At 42.9% G+C, this 19,376-nt stretch overlaps 1 protein-coding gene and 1 long non-coding RNA gene across 4 annotated transcripts in view; one reads left to right on the top strand and one right to left on the bottom strand.

Moving 5' to 3' along the window:
- PDZD4 (PDZ domain containing 4) overlaps positions 1-19,376 on the bottom strand; it is a 353,070-nt gene that overhangs the window by 243,037 nt on the left and 90,657 nt on the right. The window lies entirely within an intron of this gene.
- On the top strand, positions 8,510-9,468 carry LOC120914262. Of its 2 annotated transcripts, none has more exons than XR_005743646.1 (3): positions 8,510-8,601; positions 8,722-9,066; positions 9,297-9,468. It is a non-coding gene; the product is annotated as an uncharacterized LOC120914262 (long non-coding RNA). The 2 variants fall into 2 exon arrangements; XR_005743645.1 differs by lacking the exon at positions 9,297-9,468 and having other exon boundaries at positions 8,722-8,845; positions 8,948-9,266.

Below are 19,376 nucleotides of genomic sequence, written 5' to 3'. Positions count from 1 at the left end.
CTTCAACACCTACATACATGACAATGGATGCACAAATAGGGTCAGTAGTCAGCGGATCGCACCATCTGCTACGCCTTCTACGCAGACTCACTCCCTTTATCCCAAAAAAAGACATAGCAGTCGTGGTGGGGACACTTATCAACTCCAGACTTGACTATGCAAATGCCCTCTATCTTGGACTCCCAAAATACCAATTCACTTGTCTGCAAGTTGTTCAAAATACGGCCGCTCGACTTGTGACTGGGAAAAAAACATGGGAATCAATCTCACCTTCGTTGAGATGCCTTCATTGGTTGCCCGTAAAAGACAGAATCACTTTCAAAGCTCTCTAACGCATAAGTGTATTCTGGGAAATTCCCCCCCAATATCTATGCGAGAAACTAAAAGCTCACAACACCAATCGCATTCTGCGATCCACCAATCAAAATCTACTCCAGATGCCCAAAGCCAGATACAAGTCCAAAGGAGAATGAAGATTTGCGGTCCAAGGACCCAGACTATGGAACGCTCTACCAGCCACCATCCGATTGGAGGTAAACCACCTGGCCTTCAGGAGAAAGATCAAGACCCATCTCTTCTGAGGGCCCAGGGAATGGATACCAAGCGCTCAGAGGCGATTCAGTTCGCATGTGTTGCGCTATATAAAAGTTTCTCACTCACTCACACTGGCTTACATGATGTGGAACGTTTATGTTTATTGTTATGTGGATCGACCTGCCCAGTGTCGGGCGGTCGGTTCGTTTTTTCTTTTACCATCTGTTGAAAATTGTTCTTTACAATAAAATCTTATTGAACGTACAATACCAGAACAGGTCATTATGAGTATCTCGTAATGCCTTTTGGTCTTTGTAACGCTCCGGCTGTTTTCAAGAAGATTATTAACGATGTCCTCCAAGATTTATTGCAGTTGTGTGTGGTCGTTTATCTCAACGATATCCCCATATTTTCCCAAGTCCCTGGAGAGCCACCACACAGATGTCAGTCTTGTGCTTCAGAAACTAAGAGAGAACAATTGGAGAAGTGTGAATTCGATTGTGAACAGGTTAAATTCCTGAGAAATAAAGAAGGGCAAAAAAGGGGTACCAAAGGGACCCAGGGGCTGTTGTAATGGTGCAGATAAAGATTCACACAATCAAAATTTTTTTATGAAAATAGAAAAAGCATTTTAATACGGCAATTATATGACATAAACATGATAAATAAGTCTGAATCTTGATTAAATACATAACACGGAATCAAGATAAGGCATTGATTAGTTGATTAGCTCTACATGTTTCACTCTTTTGAGCTTCCTCAAGAGCGTTAACAGACAATGCTAGGGTGTCAAAAAAAGAAAAAAGAAAAGCATATAATTAAATGACTGTAAAGAAAAATTTACATATCAATACATAGTAATAAATAAATATGTTTGTGATTCAATTAGGATATGATCAAAACCTTTTTATTGTTTCAGTGAATCGTATAGATAGGGGGTGTACCATCGTCCTAGTTCAATAGAGAAATGGAGGGGTCTCAAGGATTCCCCAACAAACCCCGAGACTCCAAAGAAGCAATGTGGGCGGGGAGGACTATACCGGTACTTAATAATTAGGTTTAGAAACCTGGATAGTTCATATTTATGAAAGTATTTATTAACAAATAAACATTCAAGACAAGCATAAAATTACATAAAATATACAAACATTACAAAAAATACAAACTTGACCACAATCAGGTCACCGGTTGTGCAATCCCCATTTAGCAGATGGGGTAAGTATCGGTGAAGCAATTGAAATCATGAGACCATAAGTCTCGAGTCTCGACTAGTTTCGCTTTCGCTTCGTCAGGAGACGGTCTAAAAACACAACATAAAACAAACATCAGGTATATTAAAAACAACACAATTTGTTATTAGTAGCGGGGTTCTTTTGTGTAAATGAAACTGCCCGGTACATACTGTAATATCCAAGGGGATTTTTATGTCCAATTATGTCTCATACCTAGAGGCACAAGGTCTCTTGTTCCCAGAGAGCGGGTCCCAGTTGAACGATAGGTGCATAAGAATTATGACCAGGTCTAATAGAACAGACCTGGATGAAACAACAATAAATGGTAAGTTGAGTGTGTATATGAATTGTGAAAAAAAGGGGGGAGGAAAAAAGGGGGGGGGGGGGGGAGAAGAGGGATCGATTTGTGAGGGAACTTCCGCAGATGCAGAGTGCATGCAGTGATATTGAAGACTGTGACCTGAAAGAGAAGTTAGGTCCAGATACAGTCCACAAGTTATTTCTACAGAATAGTTGGTGCATATATGCAGTGTGCTACAAAAGGTAGTGTAGTATGGTGGGTACCATCCCAACTGAAAGTGAGTAAAATGTGAAGGAGAGAGAAGAAGTGGGGGGGGGGGAGAGAGGAAGGAAAAGAGAAAGGGGGGAAAAAAAGTAAAAAGAGTAAAAAAAGGGGGGTAAAAATACGAGAAGGGAATTGTGAGGAGTGAAGGAGGGGGAAGGGGGAAAAAGGAAGGGGGGAGGCGGGAAAAATGGATAGCCGGGGAGAAGTAGAGGGGAATATTGGAATAAAAGGTGGGCACAAGGAAGGGGAGAAACCACAAAAAGGGGGGGGGGGAGAGGGGAACCGAGAGGGAGAAAGAAAAAAGGGGGGAAAAAAAGGGGGGGAGGGGGAGAAGGGAGAAAAAAAAAGGGGGGGGGAAGGGTGGGGGAAAGGAAAAGAGACCAGAAGGGAGGGAAAGTATCGGGAAAAGTTGACAAGAAAAAGAGGAGAGTTGGGGAGGGGGGGGGGGGAAAGTATGATAAAATCAAGTGCTGTCAAAATCCATCCTGGAGGATCTAGGTGGGAAAGTGCAGATGCAAAAATAGTGAGGATCAAATAAGCTCAGAGTGACTGAGGATTCCACCCAGTGTGTAGTTGAAAAAGACCATAGTGCAAAGAAAGGAACCTCAAGTCCAATTCCCGTGAGAGGGTAGTGGAGAATTTAAAATATATTTCCATACCTGTGTGCCCAATAGGGCCTTTAAAGGTTTAGAGGGGTAATAATGGGTCCCAGGACATAGACGTCCTGTAAGATAGGAAGTGCTCACAATAATGGCCTGGTAAGGAGGCCAGTGCAGAAGACTGGTAATATATTAGTTACCAGCCCGTGGGAATAACCTTCAATTGAGCCTAGAAAAATTAACAAACAATCATCAGATGATCAGTGTCTGTGTTAAAAGTCCAGTGTTAGATGGGGGTGATGCCCCCTCTATGGAGGTAGCCGGGTACTTTTTTGGTAGTTGAAGTAGTGTGTATGTCCTGGGACCTTGCTCCGGTGCAATGTATCCAGCTTGGGACCACAGTTAAATACCTTCCCATATGCGTCACAATCAGCTGCGTCCTGAAGGCAGGTACGCACTGACGTGTGTGGGGGCGGGTTTACAGAGAGACCATCTGTCTCTCTGAGCGGCGAAGGGCCCCGGTCACGTGCTTTAGTCATCCAATGACCTCAGCACACAGAGCTGGGGGAGGAGCCGACGACAGCACGTCGCACCCGCTCTCCGTCCCGCTGTAATGACACAGCGAGCAGGGCGGGAGGGCGGGAGCGAGCGCGCAAGTGCACAGGGGGCAGCAGTAACCCTTCCCATGGGGGCGGGTCTACGCCCACAAGGCTCAGGTCGTCCCACTACGTATTTGAGTGACAGGCCGCCGGGGGAGGAGCCGGCTGTGCAAATCACTATCCATGTCACGCATCGCTCAGGGGACACGGTGAATGACAGGAGAAAGGGGGGGAAAAAAAGAAAGGGTAGGGATGGAACGACCAGTGATATACATGCTGTGGGCAGGGGAAACGCCGGTAGGCGTTACCTAATGAGGCCAGAAATAGTACTTTCAATCGCCCATAAATTTAAAATCAAAGCATGTTAGCAGTATATTGCTGGGGACATGTAAGAAAGGGGGGGGGGGAAGGGGGGGCGGGCAGGGACCCAATCAAACTCGTCTTCATCACAAAAAAGGTTTAAAAGAGTTCATTTCGTTCAAACCAGGGAATACCGTAGCTTCCAAACGTTCTATCCATAGGCATTCACTTGGAGTAGTGTTTTGTCTCTATTCCCTCCTCGTGTATCTACGGGTATCACTTCTAAAACAAAAAACTTTATGACATTGGGGTTAAATCTATGGTAGAGCCCTATGTGTCGGCCAATAGTTGTTAATTTGCCATTGGTTGAATGGTACAAGTGATCTCCTATGCGTTTCTTTACACAAAAGAACCCCGCTACTAATAACAAATTGTGTTGTTTTTAATATACCTGATGTTTGTTTTATGTTGTGTTTTTAGACCGTCTCCTGACGAAGCGAAAGCGAAACTAGTCGAGACTCGAGACTTATGGTCTCATGATTTCAATTGCTTCACCGATACTTACCCCATCTGCTAAATGGGGATTGCACAACCGGTGACCTGATTGTGGTCAAGTTTGTATTTTTTGTAATGTTTGTATATTTTATGTAATTTTATGCTTGTCTTGAATGTTTATTTGTTAATAAATACTTTCATAAATATGAACTATCCAGGTTTCTAAACCTAATTATTAAGTACCGGTATAGTCCTCCCCGCCCACATTGCTTCTTTGGAGTCTCGGGGTTTGTTGGGGAATCCTTGAGACCCCTCCATTTCTCCTGTGATTCAATTAGAGTTGTCCCGATACCGATACTAGTATCGGTATCGGTGCCGATACCAAGCATTTGCCCGAGTACTTGTACTTGGGCAAATGCTCCGATGCCTAATCCGATACTTGCCAGGTGTGCTTCTGTCCCCCGCCGTGTACCGCTCCGGTCCCCCGCCACGCTCTGCTCCTGTACCCTGCCGTGCTCTGCATTGGTCCCCCTTCATGCTCCGCTTGTGTCCCCCCGCCATGCTTTGCATCGGTCCCCCCGCCGTGCTCTGCTCGTGTCCCCTGCCGAGTACCGCTCCAGTCCCCCTCCGTGCTCTGCTCCTGTACCCTGCATCGGTCCCCCGCCGTCCTCCGCTCCCCTCAGTGTATAGCTCCAGTCCCCCGCCGTCCTCCGCTCCCCTCAGTGAACCGTTCCGGTCCCCAGCTGTCCTCCGCTCCCTTTAGTGTATACCTCCAGTCCCCCGCCGTCCTCCGCTCCCCTCAGTGAACCGTTCCGGTCCCCAGCTGTCCTCCGCTCTCCCCTCCCTGTATAGCTCCAGTCCCCCGCCGTCCTCCGCTCCCCTCAGTGAACCGTTCCGGTCCCCAGCTGTCCTCCGCTCTCCCCTCCCTGTATACCTCCAGTCCCCCGCCGTCCTCCGCTCCCCTCAGTGAACCGTTCCGGTCCCCAGCTGTCCTCCGCTCCCTTTAGTGTATACCTCCAGTCCCCCGCCGTCCTCCGCTCCCCTCAGTGAACCGTTCCGGTCCCCAGCTGTCCTCCGCTCTCCCCTCCCTGTATAGCTCCAGTCCCCCGCCATCCTCCGCTCCCCTCAGTGAACCATTCCGGTCCCCAGCTGTCCTCCGCTCTCCCCTCCCTGTATAGCTCCAGTCCCCCGCCGTCCTCCGCTCCCCTCAGTGAACCATTCCGGTCCCCAGCTGTCCTCCGCTCTCCCCTCCCTGTATAGCTCCAGTCCCCCGCCGTCCTCCGCTCCCCTCAGTGAACCGTTCCGGTCCCCAGCTGTCCTCCGCTCTCCCCTCCCTGTATAGCTCCAGTCCCCCGCCGTCCTCCGCTCCCCTCAGTGAACCGTTCCGGTCCCCAGCTGTCCTCCGCTCTCCCCTCCCTGTATAGCTCCAGTCCCCCGCCGTCCTCCGCTCCCCTCAGTGAACCGTTCCGGTCCCCAGCTGTCCTCCGCTCTCCCCTCCCTGTATAGCTCCAGTCCCCCGCCGTCCTCCGCTCCCCTCAGTGAACCGTTCCGGTCCCCAGCTGTCCTAGCTCTCCCCTCCGTGTACCGCTCCGGTCCCCCGCCGTGCTCCCCCCCCCCCCCTCTGTCCCGATCTGTCAGGATGGAGAGCGGAGGAAGGAGCCCTTTTTCGAATGAACAGTCAGTGATCTTTTTTTTTTTGTCAGCGATCACTGACTGTCCATTCATAACTGAGCATAGTAACTGTGTTACAATGTCTCAGTTTATGAATGGAGAGGAGCCGCTGTCTCCTATACATTCATCTACAGTGCAGTTGAGCCTGTCTCAAAGAGGAGATATCAGGGTTCTGTTAAGACCCCCAATATCTCACCAAATCCCCCCCCAACAGGGCTGATAAAAGCAAAAAAAAGAATTGTAAAAAGAATTTTAAAAATAATAAAGTTAAATAAAAAATAACACACTGACACCGCCCCACAAAAGAAAGCATTGTAAAAAAAAAAAAAAAAAAAATAAGTGTAATGAATATTTAAAAAAAAATAATTGTAAAAAATAAAATTGAAAAAATAAAAAAAACAGTCCACACGTCAGTACTGCATATTAGTGCCACTGTCAAAATAAAATAGAAAAAAAAGTATCGGTATTCGGTATCGGCGAGCACTTGAAAAAAAGTATCGGTACTTGTACTCGGTCTAAAAAAAGTGGTATCGGGACAACCCTAGATTCAATATACGAAACAAAGGGGAACCAGTTAGTCAGTTACATCGATTTAGGCAGAATATGCATGCTCAACAATCTCAATCATAGATAACAAAGGTGCAAAAAATATATATATTGAATTAAAGATAACTTACCCAAAGGTAAAAATATCAAAAGAAAACCAGCATGTGCAGACAGCAACTCGTACAGGAAGGGCTATAGCTTCAATTAGAACCAGAAAAACATCAAGGGAACCACAGCCAAAGTAAGCCACCTAGTGGATGAATATGTGAAAGACAAAGGATATGTATACACAAACAGATATCCAAATATCTCTCTTAATTAGTATCAATATAAAAATAGATAGAATAAGTACCTGTATAATAGGACAAAGAGACTTATCTCAATAGAACCAATCAGCTTTTTCCACATAAAGGGATTAGATGAGAAGAAGGCAATGTAACGGCCTGGTATTGAAAAGTTGGTCACAGTGATGTTGACTGTGAAAAAAATATAATATATATACATGTGTAATAAATAAAAAATCTTTTAATAAATAAGGGAATATGTAAAAAAAGGAGGAGAGATTCCCTATAGTCACTGAAGGAGAGATCAAATGGTTACCTGATTAGGGAAGGTCATAGGAGAGGTATAGCCACCTGGAACCTATGAGGGATATATCCGTCCCTCACATCAGTATGTCTGGTCTGACAGCTAGAGCGCCATAGATGGCGCTGGGCTTTAAATTGGCCACCGCGGCGGTGATTTACGAATCAGTCCGCCGCGATGCGGACACGTGACCAGAGCATCGAAACATCCATCCCCTCAGCTGGTAAAACTCAGCTGATCAGGTGGGGCCAATCCAGAACAGCGCCTACGCGGCCAATCATGAAAGGCCTCGGAGGGCGGCGCCGACGCGACCCGCGCCATCTTGGAAGCTGGATACCTTGATTCCTCCGGGGCTCAATGAAGCATTGAGCTTCAAACCTTTTCTATAAGTTTTTTCACTCGTTTATTTATTTATTTTTCATTCTTTCATCATTACTTTCATTTTATTTTTATATTTTTTATATTTTTATTTTCATATTTATTTTTATTTTTACTTTTACTTTTACTTTATATTTATTTTTATTTATTTTTATTTACATTTATTTTTATTTTTCACCCAATTCATTTCATTTCATATTCATCCTTTTCCTTTTTGTCTTTTGTTCTCTAATTTTCACTTCTGAAACCTCTATCAGGATTTTTTGATTCCCAAATTAGTGTATTCTATGTATACAGTTTTTTGTGCAATATGTATGTATGCTTTCCAATTTCATATACCTGTAACGGGATTTGCCTCTTCAATAATCTCATCAACATTAGGTGCTTTATTTGATTTTCATATTTATCTCTTTACCTGTTTTTTCAAAATAACAATCAAAACCTGTATTTTTACAGTATATATATATAATGTTTTTATTTTTATTCTCGGCATGCCTTGCATTTAACTGCTTGGACGATAGTGGCATCCAGGAGTGCTATGTTCTATGCTTCTGGACCTAGATCACTTCGGGGGGAACCATACGGACACGTAGGGACCTCTCGGGGACAATTGGTTTAACCAATCCCTTTTTCCATTTTCCCCTTTAGGTCCCTTTCTTTTTGACCTATTTTGTCAGCCTATCCTCCTCAGCCCTTTAGTTTTTTGCGCGTCTTTTCCTCCTCCTTCACGCGCCTTTCACTCCATTTGCTCTCCATGTTAAACTAGTATTGGAAGCTATCCAGCTTCCAAGATGGCGCGGGTCGCGTTGGCGCCGCCCTCCGAGGCCTTTCATGATTGGCCGCGTAGGCGCTGTTCTGGATTGGCCCCACCTGATCAGCTGAGTTTTACCATCTGAGGGGATGGATGTTTCGACGCTCTGGTCACGTGTCCGCATCGCGGCGGACTGATTCGTCAATCACCGCCGCGGTGGCCAATTTAAAGCCCAGCGCCGTCTATGGCGCTCTAGCTGTCAAACCAGACATACTGATGTGAGGGACGGATATATCCCTCATAGGTTCCAGGTGGCTATACCTCTCCTATGACCTTCCCTAATCAGGTAACCATTTGATCTCTCCTTCAGTGACTATAGGGAATCTCTCCTCCTTTTTTTACATATTCCCTTATTTATTAAAAGATTTTTTATTTATTACACATGTATATTATATTTTTTTCACAGTCAACATCACTGTGACCAACTTTTCAATACCAGGCCGTTACATTGCCTTCTTCTCATCTAATCCCTTTATGTGGAAAAAGCCGATTGGTTCTATTGAGATAAGTCTCTTTGTCCTATTAGACAGGTACTTATTCTATCTATTTTTATATTGATACTAATTAAGAGACATATTTGGATATCTGTTTGTGTATACATATCCTTTGTCTTTCACATATTCATCCACTAGGTGGCTTACTTTGGCTGTGGTTCCCTTGATGTTTTTCTGGTTCTAATTGAAGCTATAGCCCTTCCTGTACGAGTTGCTGTCTGCACATGCTGGTTTTCTTTTGATATTTTTACCTTCGGGTAAGTTATCTTTAATTCAATATATATATTTTTTGCACCTTTGTTATCTATGATTGAGATTGTTGAGCATGCATATTCTGCCTAAATCGATGTAACTGACTAACTGGTTCCCCTTTGTTTCGTATATTGAATCACAAACATATTTATTTATTACTATGTATTGATATGTAAATTTTTCTTTACAGTCATTTAATTATATGCTTTTCTTTTTTCTTTTTTTGACACCCTAGCATTGTCTGTTAACGCTCTTGAGGAAGCTCAAAAGAGTGAAACATGTAGAGCTAATCAACTAATCAATGCCTTATCTTGATTCCGTGTTATGTATTTAATCAAGATTCAGACTTATTTATCATGTTTATGTCATATAATTGCCGTATTAAAATGCTTTTTCTATTTTCATAATTTTTTTTTTGATTGTGTGAATCTTTATCTGCACCATTACAACAGCCCCTGGGTCCCTTTGGTACCCCTTTTTTGCCCTTCTTTATTTCTAATTATTTATTGGGGTGAGGTGCTTCTGATAATTGATACTTGTCCACAAAATTCTATTTTTTGTATATTTGGGTGTTTATTCACCTGTCACCATCAGTGGATAACTATCAAAGTCTCTATATAAAATACTATTATTGATAAAGTTGGACATAATTCATGCATATGCCAAATACGTATTGATTACCTTTGTGTATGGTTTCAATTTTGTACTTTTTCTTCTTTTTTCTCAAATATAATTTTCCTTCTTCGTTTTTGTCCTTTTCCCTCTTAATCATGGCCGATTACTGTGGGGATGCTTTCAATGGATTAATGACTGATATCCATAAATCACAAAACAAGCGGTGGCTTGTCAATGGATCGTTTTTTTGTCAGACTTCAGAGGATGTTGGAAAGAAAGTCCAGATTATTCTGGAACAAGTGGTACTTTATGAAATATACAGATGATAACATCACTCCCTGAGGTCTGAGAATCCAAATATTTCCTACTATCTTCAATGTGGACCCAGAATTCAAGGCTGAATGGGAGGCAAACCTACAAGTTTGTTCCTCCAAAATGATGGGACTCCTATGCCAAAGATACACATTAGACCTGGATTCTCTAGACAGGGAAATTGAACAATTATACAGTGAGAATAAAAGCATTACTGAAGATGAGGATTTTCCTAATCGGGAAACTACGCTAAAGAGCAATTTGGAAACTTATGTCTCAACATTGTTAAAAAATAAAGAACAAAAATTTATTAGAGACAAGCTATCATATGATAACTCTCAAGCATACAATTGGGGCTCGGTTTCCAAATACCGTAAACGAGGGGTAAAACCTAAATCTAAACGTACTGATCTTTCCAACGATATCACTGATTCTGACTCTTTTGTTCTCCACCACCTCCATCCAGGCAACTGACCAGGTCCTGACCTTGAAAACTCATGTTTTTTTCCAGCCTAAACCGAATAGAGGAAGTACAAAAGGTAACTCCTCTAGATCAACATCAAGGACCCCCATCAATACGCGGGCGCAAGCTGCGAAAGCCATCTCAGCAAATACTTCAGGATTACCTGACCCGGCTGGTGGTATGATTAATACTATTTTCAGTACTTCAAAAACTCCATTGGCAGGCACATCCCAGAGCAATCCAACACTCAACTCCACACAGTTGGATTTTCGTCCGGCTCAGGCGCATACCCAACCTGTACCGGACGGCAAAAAACAACTGATAACCTAACTGATACCTCTCAAACTACCTCATGTGGATTCCACATAATCAATCTATCCTCAGTTCAATTATCAACTGAACAAATTGCTGTTTTAAATCTAGGCCTGACTTTCTGTCCGGTACAAAATACCGATAGTTTTGAATTAAAGATCTAAACTTATTTTCTCGTAAATTGATGCTAAAAGTCCTTTTTGATAAGCCGAAACCATCAGTCACATCCACAAACCTTGAAAATCCCCTCTGGCAACAAATGACTTTAAAAGATATAAAAGCTCTTGAGGAGCTGACAGAACTCCCTGACCTCCAGTCAAATATTTCAGAAGTAACACCAGTTATCACTTCAAAGCCTAGGGATTACAAACCTAAGTCAAGGTTGTTTCCAACCCTACAAGGCAATCCAAGCATATGGGCTTTTACCAATCAGGTAACAAAATAAATATGCCGGACAAATTGGTCCCATCTGTCCCACTCTAATTTATCGGAGACACACAAATCTGCCCTATTGTCCTTACAAACTAATGACACAATGGTCATAAAGCCATCTGATAAGGGCGGCAATATAGTCATCCAAGACAGACAAAGTTATGAATCAATGGTTCATAAGATTCTCAACAAAGAGTGGTACAAAAAGGTATCTGAGATTCATTTCAGAAATACCACCTTGCGTTATCAAAACCTGATAAATTCGGCTTATCATCAGGGCCTAATCATCAAATCCACATGGGAATTCTTAAATGTGACCAGTCCTTGGACACCAACGCTATATGCGCTGCCCAAGATTCACAAAAACCCCACTGATCCACCGGGTAGACCCATTGTTTCGGGCAATGGATCCCTAACGGAAAAAGCGAGCCAACTAATTGATGAATATCTTCGACCTTTAGTTGAAGACTTGGCATCGCACATACAAGACACTACAGATCTCCTAAAAACCTTAGATGGGATTAATATCCCCAAGGGGTCCTGGTTGGTGGCTCTGGATGTAGAGGCCCTCTACAACTCTATCCCCCATTCCTTGGGGCTGAGAGTTGTGGAGGGCTTCATCTCTGAGAACTCTGAGGCCTCACCTGCATACAACAAATTTGTTTTGGAACTTTTGGATTTCATCCTTTCTAACAATATTTTTCTCTTTGACAGCTCCCACTACCTCCAAGTGCAAGGTGTAGCAATGGGGACCAAATGTGCCCCCTCTTATGCGAACTGGTACTTGGGGGGGGGGGGGGGGGGCAAAATCTTTTACGCACAGATGATGTGCATTCATTTTTTGAGCACATTCCCCTCTGGCGTCGATTTATAGACAACATTTTCTTTATCTGGACGGGCCCTCAGGTCGATCTTCTGTCATTCTTGAAAAGTCTGGAAAACAACGAGTATAATCTTAAATTTACCTTTAAAATGAGCCAACTTTCTCTAACCTTTCTAGACATTCAAATTTCAATTGACGATGAAGGAATGATCAAAACATCCCTGTTTCGCAAACCGTCGGCAGGTAACTCCCTCCTGCATGCATCAAGTTCACATCCGAGATCCCTTATCTCCAACATCCCCTACAGACAGTATTTGCGACTACGTCGCAATTGCAGTACAGATTCCAACTTTTAACATGAGGCAAAATTGTTGCAAACACGATTTCAAGAAAGAGGTTATAGCAAGAAGGTTTTAAAAAAAAGCCTATTTAAGAGCAAAACAGAACAAACGAAGCTCCCTGCTTCATGACCACAAAGTACCCAAAAGTGACCCTGGTATACGGGTAATTACGCGCTTTTCTGGCCACCACCAGAAAGTGCGTTCTATTTTTCAAAAGTACTGGTGTCTTCTGCTTAGTGATGATGCTGTGTCCAAGCATATACAGGATCATCCACAGATCACTTTCAAGAAATCACGATCACTGCGGGACCGTTAAGTCCGCAGCCATTACTCCGCTGGGAGTGCACGCTCATGTGGACCTAGGGGATCTAGACCTTGTCATAAATGCCCTTTCTGCTGCTATATTCACGCCTCTACTACCGTGAAGCTCCCCAATGGACGGATACTAAAACCTACCTTTTCTGTGACATGCCAATCTATTGGTATAGATGCAATGTGAATGCGGATCATTCTACGTGGGAAAAACTAAGCGCCCGTTTTTTCATAGAATAAGGGATCATATTTCCCTTATCTCTAAGAAAAAAATGGAAACTCCTATAAGTCGCCATTCAGGTATTTATCATGAATTTAATAGTCACAAGATGAAATTTTCGGCTCTGGAATGCATCACCCCTGGTGAGAGAGGGGGTGATTATGACGAGATACTGCTCCAGAAAGAGGCCAAATGGATACACTCTGTCTGCCTTGATTCCTCCGGGGCTCAATGAAGCATTGAGCTTCAAACCTTTTCTATAAGTTTTTTCACTCTTGTTTGTTTATTTTTCATTCTTTCATCATTGCTTTCATTTTATTTTTCTATTTTTTATATTTATTTTTGCTTTTACTTTATATTTATTTTTATATTTATTTTTATTATTTTTATTTATTTTTATATTTATTTTTAATTACATTTATTTTTCACCCAATTCATTTAATTTCATATTCATCCTTTTCCTTTTTTTCTTTTGTTCTCTAATTTTCACTTCTGAAACCTCTATCAGGATTTTTTGATTCCCAAATTAGTGTATTCTATGTATACAGTTTTTTGTGCAATATGTATGGATGCTTTCCAATTTCATATACCTGTAACAGGATTTGCCTCTTCAATAATCTCATCAACATTTGGTGCTTTATTTGATTTTCATATTTATCTCTTTACCTGTTTTTTCAAACTAACAATCAAAACCTGTATTTTTACAGTATATACAGGTGGTTCTCAAAAAATTAGCATATTGTGATAAAGTTCATTATTTTCTGTAATGTACTGATAAACATTAGACTTTCATATATTTTAGATTCATTACACACAACTGAAGTAGTTCAAGCCTTTTTATTGTTTTATTATTGATGATTTTGGCATACAGCTCATGAAAACCCAAAATTCCTATCTCAAAAAATTAGCATATTTCACCCGACCAATAAAAGAAAAGTGTTTTTAATTTAAAAAAAAGTCAACCTTCAAATAATTATGTTCAGTTATGCACTCAATACTTGGTCGGGAATCCTTTTGCAGAAATGACTGCATCAATGCGGCGTGGCATGGAGGCAATCAGCCTGTGGCACTGCTGAGGTGTTATGGAGGCCCAGGATGCTTCGGTAGCGGCCTTAAGCTCATCCAGAGTGTTGGGTCTTGCGTCTCTCAACTTTCTCTTCCCAATATCCCACAGATTCTCTATGGGGTTCAGGTCAGGAGAGTTGGCAGGCCAATTGAGCACAGTAATACCATGGTCAGTAAACCATTTACCAGTGGTTTTGGCACTGTGAGCAGGTGCCAGGTCGTGCTGAAAAATGAAATCTTCATCTCCATAAAGCTTTTCAGCAGATGGAAGCATGAAGTGCTCCAAAATCTCCTGATAGCTAGCTGCATTCACCCTGCCCTTGATAAAACACAGTGGACCAACACCAGCAGCTGACATGGCACCCCAGACCATCACTGACTGTGGGTACTTGACACTGGACTTCAGGCATTTTGGCATTTCCCTCTCATCAGGCTTCCTCCAGACTCTGGCACCTTGATTACCAAATGACATGCAAAATTTGCTTTCATCTGAAAAAAGTACTTTGGACCACTGAGCAACAGTCCAGTATTGCTTCTCTGTAGCCCAGGTCAGGCGCTTCTGCCGCTGTTTCTGGTTCAAAAGTGGCTTGACCTGGGGAATGCGGCACCTGTAGCCCATTTCCTGCACACGCCTGTACACGGTGGCTCTGGATGTTTCTACTCCAGACTCAGTCCACTGCTTCCGCAGGTCCCCCAAGGTCTGGAATCGGTCCTTCTCCACAATCTTCCTCAGGGTCCGGTCACCTCTTCACGTTGTGCAGCGTTTTCTGCCACACTTTTTCCTTCCCACAGACTTCCCACTGAGGTGCCTTGATACAGCACTCTGGGAACAGCCTATTTGTTCAGAAATTCCTTTGTGTCTTACCCTCTTGCCTGAGGGTGTCAATGATGGCCTTCTGGACAGCAGTCAGGTCGGCAGTCTTACCCATGATTGCGGTTTGGAGTAATGAACCAGGCTGGGAGTTTTTAAAAGTCTCAGGAATCTTTTGCAGGTGTTTAGAGTTAATTAGTTGATTCAGATGATTAGGTTAAGAGCTCGTTTAGAGAACCTTTTCATGATATGCTAATTTTTTGAGATAGGAATTTTGGGTTTTCATGAGCTGTATGCCAAAATCATCAATATTAAAACAATAAAAAGGCTTGAACTACTTCAGTTGTGTGTAATGAATCTAAAATATATGAAAGTCTAATGTTTATCAGTACATTACAGAAAATAATGAACTTTATCACAATATGCTAATTTTTTGAGAACCACCTGTATATATATACTGTATATATATATATAATGTTTTTATGTTTATTCTCAGCATGCCTTGCATTTAACTGCTTGGATGATAGTGGCATCCAGGAGTGCTATGTTCTATGCTTCTGGACCTAGATCACTTCGGGGGGAACCATACGGACACGTAGGGACCTCTCGGGGACAATTGGTTTAACCAATCCCTTTTTCTATTTTCCCCTTTAGGTCCCTTTCCTTTTGACCTATTTTGTCAGCCTATCCTCCTCAGCCCTTTAGTTTTCTGCGCGTCTTTTCCTCCTCCTTCACGCGCCTTTCACTCCATTTGCTCTCCATGTTAAACTAGTATTGGAAGCTATCCAGCTTCCAAGATTGCACGGGTCGCGTCGGCGCCGCCCTCCGAGGCCTTTCATGATTGGCCGCGTAGGCGCTGTTCTGGATTGGCCCCACCTGATCAGCTGAGTTTTACCAGCTGAGGGGATGGATGTTTCGACGCTCTGGTCACGTGTCCGCATCGTGGCGGACTGATTCGTCAATCACCGCCGCGGTGGCCAATTTAAAGCCCAGCGCCGTCTATGGCGCTCTAGCTGTCAGACCAGACATACTGATGTGAGGGACGGATATATCCCTCATAGGTTCCAGGTGGCTATACCTCTCCTATGACCTTCCCTAATCAGGTGGCTATACCTCTCCTATGACCTTCCCTAATCAGGTAACCATTTGATCTCTCCTTCAGTGACTATAGGGAATCTCTCCTCCTTTTTTTACATATTCCCTTATTTATTAAAAGATTTTTTATTTATTACACATGTATATATATTATATTTTTTTCACAGTCAACATCACTGTGACCAAATTTTCAATACCAGGCCGTTACATTGCCTTCTCATCTAATCCCTTTATGTGGAAAAAGCCGATTGGTTCTATTGAGATAAGTCTCTTTGTCCTATTAGACAGGTACTTATTCTATCTATTTTTTAGGGTTGTCCAGATACCGATACTAGTATCGGTATCGGGACCGATACCGAGTATTTGCGGGAGTACTAGTACTCGCGCAAATGCTCCCGATACCTAAATAGAATACTTTTTTTGTATTTATCAACATGTTCTATGAAAATTCTTTGAGTTTTTTACTACTGCGTGACAAGCAAATAAAACATTTTTATTCATTTTTACTCATTTTTATTCTTTTATAATGTCTTGAGTTAGAGTTCTTCATAATTCTAAAGAAAATATCCTTAGTCTGTATTGTGGTTTGAAAACTGTCACATGACATTTAAAAAAAGTATCGGTATTCGGTATCGGCGACTACATGAAAAAAAGTATCGGTACTTGTACTCGGTCCTAAAAAAGTGGTATCGGGACAACCCTACTATTTTTATATTGATACTAATTAAGAGAGATATTTGGATATCTGTTTGTGTATACATATCCTTTGTCTTTCACATATTCATCCACTAGGTGGCTTACTTTGGCTGTGGTTCCCTTGATGTTTTTCTGGTTCTAATTGAAGCTATAGCCCTTCCTGTACGAGTTGCTGTCTGCACATGCTGGTTTTCTTTTGATATTTTTACCTTCGGGTAAGTTATCTTTAATTCAATATATATATTTTTTGCACCTTTGTTATCTATGATTGAGATTGTTGAGCATGCATATTCTGCCTAAATCGATGTAACTGACTAACTGGTTCCCCTTTGTTTCGTACATTGAATCACAAACATATTTATTTATTACTATGTATTGATATGTAAATTTTTCTTTACAGTCATTTAATTATATGCTTTTCTTTTTTCTTTTTTTGACACCCTAGCATTGTCTGTTAACGCTCCTGAGGAAGCTCAGTGAAACATGTAGAGCTAATCGACTAATCAATGCCTTATCTTGATTCCGTGTTATGTATTTAATCAAGATTCAGACTTATTTAGCATGTTTATGTCATATAATTGCCGTATTAAAATGCTTTTTCTATTTTCATAACATTTTTTTGATTGTGTGAATCTTTATCTGCACCATTACAACAGCCCCTGGGTCCCTTTGGTACCCCTTTTTTGCCCTTCTTTATTTCTCATTATTTATTGGGGTGAGGTGCTTCTGATAATTGATACTTGTCCACAAAATTCTATTTTTAGGTTAAATTCCTGGGCTATGTCGTTTCCACTGCTGGCTTTTCAATTTACCCAGAGAAAACTTTCAGCAGTCCTACAGTGGCTCGACCTGTGGGTTTATGTCCTCTGCAGCGTTTCCTTGGCTTTGCCGACCATTATCGGAAGATTATTCATAACTTTTCGTCTCTGGTCAAGCCCCTGACTGACGTGACCAGAAACGGTAACCCACAGAGTTGGTCTACGGCAGGGGTGTCCAAACTTTTTTCAAAGAGGGCCAGATTTTATTAAGTAAACATGCTCGAGGGCCAACTATTTTGCCTGACATTCTTTGAACGATTAAAATTTGGTCTAAGTGTGTTTGTCCGAGCAAATAATACATGGCCCAACAAGAATTCTCTGGCCTTTGTGGCTGTGTGTGGTGAAGAGATGAGCTTGGGCGTGTTATTTGGATATACCGTATGTATTTCTTTTGTGGCCCCAACGAATCCCAGAGCGCTGCTCAAGACCAAGGATGAGCCTCACCATTGCCATGAATGAAGCCTCACCATTGCCATGAATGAAGCCTCACCATTGCCATGAATGAAGCCTCACCATTGCCATGAATGCAGCCTCACCATTGCCATGAATGCAGCCTCACCATTGCCATGAATGCAGCCTCACCATTGCCATGAATGCAGCCTCACCATTGCCATGAATGCAGCCTCACCATTGGCATGAATGAAGCCTCACCATTGGCATGAATGAAGCCTCACCATTGGCATGAATGCAGCCTCACCATTGCCCCGAATACAGCCTCACCATTGCCATGAATGCAGCCTAACCATTGCAATCAGTGCAGTCTTACCATTGCATGAATGAAGCCTCATCATTGCCATGAATGCAGCCTCATCATTGCCATGAATGCAGCCTCACATGTGCCATAAATACAGCCTCACATGTGCCATAAATGCAGCCTCACATGTGCCATAAATGCAGCCTTACCATTACCAAAATCTATCATAGGAGGCGGGACTTTGTATTAAAGAGGCCACAGAGTAAACAGGAGATTCTCTTCATGTAATCTGACGGCGCTCGTCCTGCCCCCTTCCTGTGCCCTCCAAGGCAGCACAGATAAATACGGTATATATCTTTTGTGGCCCTGGGGGCCACAAACAATATATATATCCAAATCCCCAGGGGGGCCATATTAAATCAACAGGGGGGCCGCATTTGGCCCGCGGGCCGGACTTTGGACATGCCTGGTCTACGGAGTCCATTAAGGCCTTTTAGAGTCTCAAGGCTGCCTATGTTTCTGCTCCTGTGTTGGCACATCCTGGGCCACTGGTCCTCCTACAATCAATGGAGAGAGGCCCTAGTCCCACCTAGAAGAAGCGAGTCTTTGGAGCAATTCCTACTTTGCTATATTTTTGACCATCATAACTGGTGAGACCTCTTACCGTGGGCGGGGGTTTGTTCACAACAGTGCCTTGAATTCTGCTTCCCGATTGTCCCCGTTTATGGCGAACTATGATTTCCAACCTTCCATGTTGCCCGACTCGTTTGTTCCGCAGAGTATTCCTGCATTAGAGGAGCATCTCCGTGGTCTTTGTTCCACTTGGGCACAAGTCCAGGAGGCTTTGCGACATGCTAATGATAGGTACAGACTCCATGCTGACAGCAGACGCCTGCTTTCACCTTCCTACCAGGTTGGGGACAGGGTCTGTCATGTTGCCACCTCCAACTTCGTGTTCCTTCTCTGAAGTTCGCACCTTTGTTTATTGGGCCTTTCCGTATCCTTCGCAGGATTCACCCAGTGGCTTACACGTTGGACCTTCCTTCTAGTATGCGTAGCTCAAATGTGTTTCATGTCTCCTTATTGAAACCTTTGGTCTGCAACCGCTTTACCACCTCTGTGCCATGTCCTCACCCTATACAGGTCGAGAACCATGAGGAGTATGAAGTACAGTCCATTGTTGACTCCCGTGGGTGCATACAGTACCTAGTGCATTGGAAAGGGTATGGTCCAGAGGAACGCTCTTGGGTATCATCCTCGGACGTACAGGCCCCTGTCTTCCTCCATGATTTCCATAGATGTTTCC

This window comes from Rana temporaria, chromosome 9 (genome assembly GCF_905171775.1).
Source record: "Rana temporaria chromosome 9, aRanTem1.1, whole genome shotgun sequence".
NCBI lineage: Eukaryota > Metazoa > Chordata > Amphibia > Anura > Ranidae > Rana > Rana temporaria.
The sequence above is the reverse complement of the archived record's forward strand: the minus strand, read 5'-3'. Positions and strand labels throughout refer to the sequence as shown.